The sequence below is a fragment of the Camellia sinensis genome, chromosome 1, assembly GCF_055761805.1.
Source record: "Camellia sinensis isolate YWXY chromosome 1, ASM5576180v1, whole genome shotgun sequence".
NCBI classification, from domain to species: domain Eukaryota; kingdom Viridiplantae; phylum Streptophyta; class Magnoliopsida; order Ericales; family Theaceae; genus Camellia; species Camellia sinensis.
Window position 1 is genome coordinate 128,062,939 of NC_138961.1, and position 10,487 is coordinate 128,073,425.

A 10,487-nucleotide genomic window follows, 5' to 3' on the forward strand; every position below is an offset into this window, starting at 1 on the left:
GATTTGATATTTTGTTGTAGTTGAGTAGATGTGTAAAAAAAAAGTGATTGAGAATAAGAGAGGAGAGAGAAAGAGTAATTGATTGATATGTACGAGAGAGTAATTTTGAAAAAAAAAATTTCAACAAAACAATTTTAGAAATTTTCTTCAAAAATTGTGTGTTGAGAGTTAAACCAAATAAGGCCATAATTTTTCAAGAAGAAAACTAGTAGATTGTTTCTATGCTTTTTTAATTACTTTTTTGATTCTTTATATCTTGTAGTTGTAGGTGTGCCAATATTGTCGGACAAGATGAAAATCCTATTTTATGGGGGGGAAAAAAATGGCACGGTAAAGAAACAAAAGCGAAGGAAGGAATGGGATATTTTGAGGCAAACATGAAAGAGAAGGTGGCCTCGAGACACAAGGAAACTCTAAATCAATCAAAAATAGGTAGAATTTGAATTTTATACTGTTTTGTTTTTTGTTGAATTTTCTAACTATTTTGTGTAATATATAGGTTTCGAAACTGTGTCAAAACTTTTGTTGATTCAGGGCAGCCTGGACTCGCTTTTCAGAGGTGGAGGAAATTTGTATTCAGTTCGGGACAAACCCATGCCAGAGGCTATGGTCGAACTTTGGAGGGGTATGATTGGGCTTGATGCAAAGAAGAAACTGCTGAAGTGAAAGACGTGTTGGATTTGGCGAGGTGTAATGTTGCTGAGATGAAAACTTTGAATGAGATTTTAACAGCCATATCAAGCAAAATGAACATTCCTATTCCAGTTTCTCCCCATGTTGCACCTGGTTCACCATCGCCGCCACCACCACCTCCACCTCCACCGATCTCTAACTGTGGAGGAGGTAATGGTGGTAGTGGTATATCCCACACAAATAAAATTTCCAAACTTTAAAACAATATATCACCAAAATTATAAAAAAAAAAAAAAAAAAAAAAAAAAAAAAAGTTGATCTTGAAAAGAACTCTATCAAGAAATCATTTTTAAATAATTAAATTAAATATTGAAGCATAATTTATCATTTCATCCATCTCATCAGGGATTGTTCCTCTTAATAATGCACCACAATTCCCTTTAACTACATTGTCCACTATCAAAATCAATTATCAAAGTAGCTCCAAATATATTGAATATAATGCTCTATTGGGTTCATTAAAATGAGATGGAATGGAATGGTCATATTCCTAAAGATCTATAATGGAATTGTCATTTCCTTATAATAATGAATGACGATTTCAATTACAATATATTTTTTATCATTTTTTCTTAGTTAACAAAATATGAGAATGGATATTGTGATGGAATGATCATTTCATTCTAATGAACCAAACACTACTTGGAAGTTTAGCCACACACACACACACACACACACACACACACACACAAAAAGGAGAGAATTTAAAAAGGAAAGCAAAAAAGCAACCAAAGATGAGTCTAAAAATTTGTACAAACCAAACAACATAATATTGCATCCCCAAATGAAAAATGAAAAAAAAAAAAACACACAAACAAACAAACAAAGAACACAAACTAAAATTAACAAACAGATGGTAAAACTAAATACAAAACAACTATAAAAGAGAAGATTAATGGAAAGGAATTGCAAAGCATGAACAAAAAACTCTAACAGATCCAAATCACAAAACTTAAGAGCTTTTCAAAGGAAAAGCCACAATACCAGCCCAAACAATGCTCACCATTCAACCATCTCATGCAAGGAACCTTCTTAATCACAATCTTCAGTGCTAACAATAAGAAACAAGGACAAGCTCCACACAATATACAAGCAAAACCAGATAGCAATTTGAAGGAGTAACTTAATACCTTTATTCAAAGATAAATTCTTGAAGCAAATCTAAATGGTAAAGCAGCATAGCACCAAACAAAAAGATTAATCAAATCTAGCTAACATCCATAAATAAATAAGTATTTAAAACGATTCAAAATCAAAAAGAGGCTTTCAAGGACTAAACAATAGAGCAAAGTCTTAACACTCTTGATGGCTTTACAAACCTAACCCTTCCTTTTTCCCAAATAACAATAATAATTATACGATGGTGCTACATGCACCAATTAGTGTACACACTAGTATAGTAGTATACCAACTAGTGTTATGATATTATTATTGACCATATTTATTATACAAGTTACAAATACCCAACACCATACAAACAATGCCACATCATCTGTTAGTACAACAAATAAAATATGAAAGTAAACAGATATAAATGCAAACATGAACATGCAAGCTAGTGTAAATACATATATTATTGATTTCAATGAGCAAGAATAAAGTGCAGCAATCAATCTTCTTCATCTTCTTTTTCCTTTCATTTTTCTTTTCTTTTTTTTTTTCTTTTTTTCTTTTTTTTTTTTTTTTTGCTTTAGGAGACAGGAAACATATCTCTACATATCTATATACAAACATATACACCACGAACATGAACACGGAATACAACACGAGCACGCGGATATGTAAATTTTCAAACATCGAAGGACATGATACACTGGAGACACGCTCAATATATATAATTTTATTTATTTATTATATGTAAAATTAAAAAATATAAATATTATTTATTTATTTTAAAATAAAATATCATTCACAAATTAAAATATTCCTATAAATAAAAATAATTTATTTAAGCAAATAATAATACCTAAAAAATAGAAAAAAGGGAAAGAGGGGGAAAAAAATTTCAAATATATATATATTAGTATATTAGTATATAAATATATATGTATATATATTAGTATATAATATATATTTATATATATTATTAGAAGAAAGAGTAAATTACAAATACACCTCCTAACATTTGATTAAAATACGAATCATCCCATGAGTTTTTAGAAATTACATTTCACTCCTGAGGTTTCTAATTGCATAAAAAATTGTCCATTTTATTAATAAATCATGAAATCAATTAACAGTTTTTAATGATATTAGAAATATATTTCAATTAACAATTTAGGTAATTTATTATTGTATAGGAGAGCAATTATGATTTTTTTTTTAATTAATTCTGTAAAATAAAAAATTCTAACAATGGGGTATTTATAATCTTTACTTTAAGCAAACCTCAGGGTGTGTATTTGTAATTTACCATAGGAAAAAAAAATTAATAGAATAGAACAGAGATATCGAGTGAGTCAAACGCTAGGAGAGAGAGTCAGAACACTATAGCGAGAGAGAGAGAGAGAGAGAGACATGAACATAGACGAACAGAAGAACCGAAGAAAGAACAAGAAAAATGAAGAAAAGAAGAAGATCGAAGAAGAGATTTGAAGAAACTAAGAACATACCTAATCTAGGGCTTCATTTCAACAGGTTCTTCTTCACCCTTTCTTTCCCTCTCTCTCTCTCTCTCTGTGTGTCTCTCTCTCTAACTTTAACAGATTAGGGTTTCTATCCCTCTCTATCCATAACATGTCCAAGAGAGTGTCCCAAGCATGTCCGACTGGAAAAATTCAAAAACAAAAAGGGACACCTTCGGTAGAGTGTCGAATACTTGTCCACCGTGTGTTCGACGCATGTCCATGTCCGATACACATACGTTGCCTCTGGAGATGCATTACATACATATGCAAATATACCTTTAAAAATCTTCAACAGGATAGAAGGTGGACGCCAATGGAAGTGCCCAAGCCGCATGCTTTAAGTACACTAATTCATTAGTGATGCCTTACCACCTTTAAAATAAAATATGAAGGACAAACAAATCAAATTCTCATTGAATAGATTAACAACAAAAAGTTAAAAACAAATTAGATGAAATTAATCATACTCGAATGACGATCACCTTAAGCAAGTTTGTCTATGCAAAGATATGCCAAACAAAATAAAAAAACTCGCAAAAAAAGGAAAAGAAAAAAAGCAGAGTTTGCTAACTTGCAAAAAACCACTTAAACAGATGAGCACAAATCTCAAGAGACAAAGCAAGCCAAAATTTCAAATATACATAGTCAACATGTAAATGGAACTAAAACTACCAAATCAAGCAAACATGCAAAAGGGGAAAAGGGTTTAAGAAGAGGGTTTTGCAAAAAAAGGAAGTCAAGAGATGGGTAAAGGAGGGTTCGCAAAGGAGATAAGAATCAGAATGGGTAAAATGGGGTTCATAGAAGGGGGTTTTGGTCTAGGGTTATGTAAATAGGAGAAGGGCAGAGTTGAGGGTGGAAGATGAAGAGAGGAGAGAGAAAGGGGTTTGCCAAGTTGCATAGAGGAGAGAAGAGATATAGAGAACTCTGAACGAGGAGTTGCGATTGTGCAAAAAGTTCTTCATCAATTACAATAATCAAGGGCAGAGAAAAGAAACTGTTTACCTAAATTGGAGTCGGAAGTTCTCTGGTCGTAGATGGAGATAAGCCTCCGCAGTGATTGAGATACGCTTGTAGTTGTTGCCGGCATCGTGAATGTGGTGATCGTCATTAACGGTTGAGAGAGAGCCGATCAGCGTTAAAAGAGAGAGAGAGGCAAAGGATGTAAGTTGAGGGAGGAGACAAAATGGTGAGAAAGTAGAAAAGCAGAGAAAATAGATGGAGAGTACATAAGTAGGAGACGTGGCTGGCTCACCTCATAAAAACAGAGTACCAGTGAGATTACAGAATTGTCCCACAGCAAAAGTGAAAAACAAAAAACACAGCCCAAAATTACAAGGGCAAGAATGGCAAGAAAAAAGAGAGCCATTCTACTATAGATAAAAGCAACTCCCTCTTATATTATAAGTGTATAGAGATACATAACTTGAAGAAAAGGAATTTTGTAGAGACCCCAATTTTTGGTAATCACACTAGAAACTCTAAGCCTTAGGTTAATTGCATTTTAGTCTTTAATTTCATAAAATTTTACAAAATGGTCTAATAAAGAATAATTTTTCTGTATTTTATTTTGTATTATAATTAAATCCTACACTACAGGAAATGACAGTTTTGGCGATCAAAATATTGGTCACCAAAAGTCTCATTTTGGCCGCTGAAACTAATTAGCGACTAAATTCTTTTGTCGCCAAGGACGTCGCCTATACCCTGTCGGCGATAGTATTGGCAACTCAACTATTTTTGGTAGCCGAAAGTGAAATGTTTGGCTTCTAAACTTTGGTTAGTCGGCAAAGGATATCTTTTGGTGACTAAACCATTAGTCGCTGAAAGTGAATGTTTGGCTACTAAACTTTGGTTAGTCGGGAAAGGTAATCTTTTGGCGACTAAATTATTGGTTGCCAAAACTGAACGTTTGGCTACTAAACTTTGGTTAGTCGGCAAAGGTGATCTTTCAACGACTAAATTATTAGTCGCCGAAAGTTCTAACATAAAACTAAAATGCTCTAACATAAAACTAAAATTCAACAATTAGAGACTAAAGTTTTAGTCCCCAATAGAATACATACATTTAGCGACCAAATAGTTTAGTCGTCGTTACTTTTATTGACTACAAACTTTAGTCGCCAAAAGCCTCTTCATTTTCATTGCATTATTTTTTACCACCGAACATTTTAGTCACCAAAGGATGCCGTGTTTTTTGTGACTAAAATATTTAGTCGGCAATAGTTTCTTCCCGTTACGTCGAAATGCTTAGTTCACTCTCTAAGACCCGTCTTGCAGTTCATCAATTCATTCTCTAAGACCCTTAGATCTCCAATTGAACTTCAAGCAATGACTAGCTCACTCTCTAGATAAGTTCTGTAACTGTTTTGCATCTCTGGAGAGAGAAATGAAGCAATCAGATCTGGAAATGATGCAGTTTCACACTTTCGTAACTTACCCTACCAAGATAGACCACCATGGCCATCACTTCACTCCTTGAGCAATGAATGAACAGTCTCTGCACTTCAACAGCAGGTTCTGAAATCCATAACACATGACTTCACTGTTGGACAACCGCACCACTCAAACTTCATGCAAAGAATCAACTTGAGCACACCCCACAGAAATGAATCCATCTTACAATCATGTTAAAGCTTACTAAATACTCTGGAGTCCATATTATATTCTTATAATTTCACTAAGTGACTGCCAAATGATTCATTAATGTATGACCAACATTAACACATACTTTCAAACAAAAAAATTCAATAGCAAAATTATATAATTTGAAATAGATTTATGCTTTTCAAACAGATTTTGAAATGGATGTATGATGACTTTCAGCAATTTCCCTTTACCTCTCCCTTTCCCTTTCCCTAGCCAAATCCATGATCCAAACATAATATAAAGAAAATCCCAAAAGCATCCCACCTCCAAATGTAAGAAAAGAGACTAAAACCTGCTTTACAATCCAGATTGGCAAACAAGATAGCTATAATTTCAAGAAAAAAAAAATGACTTCTTCAATCAACCTTAATAATAGAACAGAGGAAAAGAATCACTTAATTGACCAATCAATGGCTTCTTCAATCAACCTTATTATTTTTTGAATAAGTTGGTTCGGAATTTCATTGGGTGCTGAATTGTCTTGAGAAAAGCTTGGATATAATCCTTTTCTTAGAGATGAGAAAAATCTGATGCTGAAATTTTCATTTCATAGAAATTTGTGAAATATATTATGGTTGTATTTGAATCAAATATTTGATATAATTAAAATTACAAAGACTAGATTAACAAAAAAAAAAAAAAACTATAGAGACTATATGTACAATTTATCTAAACACAAGAAACAAACTCAAAGACTATTATATAATTTGTCTAAAAATTATCTTATATTTCATTCACTAATTGCTACATTAATAGGAAGTTTATAAAATCAGCTTTGAAGTTATTATAAACTAGAAACAGTTGGGATATATGAACAAAACAAAAAAGGAAATAAGAATATTAATGTCCTGCATGTACATATAACATTTGTTGCATAATCTACGTAGAAGGAGAAAAAAAATGCTGAAATTATCTAGTGATATATAATAGTTCTCAAACAAAAACGAGTTAAGAAAGAGATTTAACAAGTCAGTCCTTTCCAACAATGCACATTCTAAAATGATATAAAACTAAAAAACGGAAAGGTAATTAAAACACATAAAATGCTATGAAGCAAAACTGAAGGATGTTTTCAATTCTCATTACCTTAGAAGGAATTGACAAACTGAGGTTGTAAGTTTTCTAAAAACTAGAAGCAGTTAGGACATGAAACCAAACCCAAAAAAAAACAAAAAAATACAAGCAGTTAGAAAAGGGCAGCTACAAAAACTAGAGGGGCAAAGGGCAGGGCTAATAATGAAGGAAGAGAAAAAGAGAGTCTTCGATGTATTATTAGTCAAAACCACGATTTTTTTTTATTTTTTTTTTAATGAGCAATGTTTAAGATAGAGATTGTTGATGCAGAAGGCATGCTTTCCTACACAAGCACAGTAGGGAAAACAGAATTTTCTAATAGCATCTATTATGTGTTCACATCTGCCACTCATTTCTTCAAAATCCATTACTTAAAAGTTTCAAAGTGGGACTAAAAATGTACTGTTAAGAATTCAATCCATATCCTCTTCAGCCTCAATTCTTCAATCCAAATCCTGGACTAGAGTGAAGGTACCTAAACAAATTTCTTGCTGCATCAAAGAGAATTTAGAACCCAAGCCACGGCCAAAGGTTACCAATACTATGTGGTTGTGATATTAAGGTGTCAAAAATTAAGGCCTTGTTTGGTTTGTATTTGAGAAACATATTTTGAGATAAAAAGTACGAAAATTTGTTTGGTTTGGTTTTTTTTCAAAAGATGTTTTGAAAAATTATTTTGAGAGAGAGTTTTGGAAAAAGTGATTGATTTGATGTGTATGAGAGAGAGATTTGTTTGGAAAAAACACAAACCAAACAAGTTTTGGAAAAAAAATTTGGGAAAATTTGTTTGGTTTGATTACTTTTAAAAACTTATTTGTAGAGAATTTTTCCCAAAATTTTTTGAGAAACACAAACCAAACAAGGCCTAAGTTTCTGCTTAATTGGGGAATTTGAAACCCTGTGAGTAATGTTGTGGCTGGCAAAATGTGGTGGAGGATCATACTTGATGTACCACTATGTTTCATAGCTATAACTGAGTGATTTAAAGCTTATATAAGCTCTTTATCCAACATTCCTAGGAGAAGGTTCTGTTATTGAGTGGTTGCTGATACTAAAAAATGTTTGGTAGCTACACTTAATTTGAACCCTATGAGTAATGTTATGGCTGGCAAAATGTGATGGAGGATCATACTTAATGTACCACTATGTTTGATAGCTGTAACGGAGTGATTTAAAGCTTATATAAGTTCTTTATCCAACATTCCTAGGAGAAGATTCTGTTATTGAGTGGCTGCTAATACTAAAAAATGTTGAATCCCATGAGAGTAGTAAGACTTCTTAACAAGTTGTGAGAATCGTTTGGCAACTTTGGAGATAAGAAAGGAAGCTGCATTTAGAAAACTTCACTTTTACTATTTTATAGATGAGTCAGCAACAAATATGTTTAATGATGACTACTATAAGACTTAGTATATCCATATTAGCTGTGATTTGATTTTTTTTTAATTACAAAAAATGCCCTGGTGTGCACGAAACTAGTTTTAAAACAAGTGATTGATGGACTCTTCTCTTTACTGAACAAAAGAGTAATTTTGATGTATGTCGGTGAGTTTGTATGAGTTCATAAAGATCTCTCTTAAAAAAGGTGATGGTGAAATCATATCTTAGTGGGTGCTATTTAGTATTATGCCTAAAATATTGGAAAATCATAAGCCTATTCATTGAGAGATGTGATCATGCTGTGGAAGAAATCAATATGGCTGAACCATTCATATGTTGCAGTGGTTAATATGGCTGTAAACTGGCTAGCAAATAAAACTTACACTACTAAATTAGCAGCGTGTTTCTGTAATCATCCTTTGGAGGTCAAAATATTGCTCAAACTCAACAAAGGAGGGAGAGATTCTCTCTTTTCATGTTACTATTAATTTGATTACACTGGAAATCAAGTACTCACACTCAACAGAAATTTTTTTGGTTTGTTAGTTTTGACTTATGTTATTCCTATGCCGTCTATTTTGTTTGAATTTTTTAAAAAGTTTTGACTTATATTGCGATATGCATAGTGCTTTTGCTGAGAAGGCCAAATCAGTGCCACCAACAACAAAGGATGCCGATAAACTAGTCCTCTACGGACTAGTTTAGAAACCAGTCCAACAGACTATCATGATTTCTCTAATTCAAACCCCATTTTGGAATTTCACGAGCAGGTCATCCGCATACTCTCACCGTAGCCAAATTCATATAAAAATTATTTATGTATATATATATATATAGAGTGAGAGAGAGAGAGAGAGAGAGAGAGAAGCAGGGATAAAAGGGAAAACGGGGCTGACGGTGGTTGTTCATGGTGGAGGAGGAATCTGGATTAAACTCAATGGCGGTAGATGGGTCAATTTGGGACTGGGTTTGTGTGAAGGTATGCGACTGGAAGAAAACAGAGACAGAGAGAGAGAGATACCTGGGGTAATGCTCCAATGGTGGATCGACGTTGGTGCGATGGCGGTGATGCTCCTGTACCCGACGGCTATGGAGACAAAGCGAGAGAGATAGCGTGTAAGAAGGAGGGCAAAGGCATGAGAGAGAGAGAGAGAGAGAGAGAGAGCCACTATGAGAGAGGCGTGAGAGGGAAGTAGAGGTAAAGATTGTATTAAAACAGTGATGCTTTTGAAACCCTAGCAACCCATTGTTTTAGTCGCTAATGAGAAATAGATGTGTATTTTTTTCCGACTAAGCCCTCGCTTAGAAACAGATTTTTTTAATAATTTTTTAATTTTTTAATTAAAATGTGATGTAAAAAAATTAGTATATTTGGAATGACTTTTAACTTTTTACGAAAAGATGTACAAAAAGTAGAGAGAAAATAGAATTTTTGACTTTTTGGTATGAATTGTTGACTTTTTGACTTTTTTGTTAAAAATGGCACTTGCCAAACGAGGCCTAAATACTTTAGTCGCCAACTAATTTAGAATCCTTCCAAAATTCAAAAATCTCCCCCCCAAAACTTGTAATTATAAATTTTTGACGATTAAACTTGGGATTTTTGGTGAAACCTCCCTTTTGGACTTTTTTATTGGGGTAAAGGATAACCTAATCAATTTTCTTTCAAAAAGTCCCTGAGTAGGAAATGCCTACCTTAATAAGGACATTTTATAATTTCTATTTTTTTTTTATCACAATATTGCCCTTATATATAGTATCATACGTTTGAAAAGTTTGAAATCTGAGCTAAAGATCTCGCAGCCGATGAAGACGATGAAGACGATCTCCAAATCGATCATACTTCACAAAATCGATGAAGACGATCTCCAAATCTGAAGATCTCACAGCTGAACATCTCTCACTTGTTCAACAATAGACGATCTCGCAGTCGAACATCTCTCACTTGGCGGCAGATGATCAACACTTTCAATTAAACGAGAGTTTCATTGAGATTTGTGATTGTTGATCGAGTTGTAGAGGTTTTTCTTCTCAGTTAGGTATGTTGATTTGTTAATTAATTTT

The 10,487-nt window shown here is 33.2% G+C and overlaps 1 long non-coding RNA gene across 1 annotated transcript; it reads right to left on the reverse strand.

The window, feature by feature from the left end:
• Positions 1 to 1,890: 1,890 nt before the first annotated feature.
• Positions 1,891 to 9,668, reverse strand: LOC145797271 (uncharacterized). The gene is made up of 2 exons (XR_014338588.1): positions 9,445 to 9,668; positions 1,891 to 3,692 (listed from the first exon to the last, which is right to left on the reverse strand). It is a non-coding gene; the product is annotated as an uncharacterized LOC145797271 (long non-coding RNA).
• Between the last annotated feature and the right edge of the window lie 819 nt (positions 9,669 to 10,487).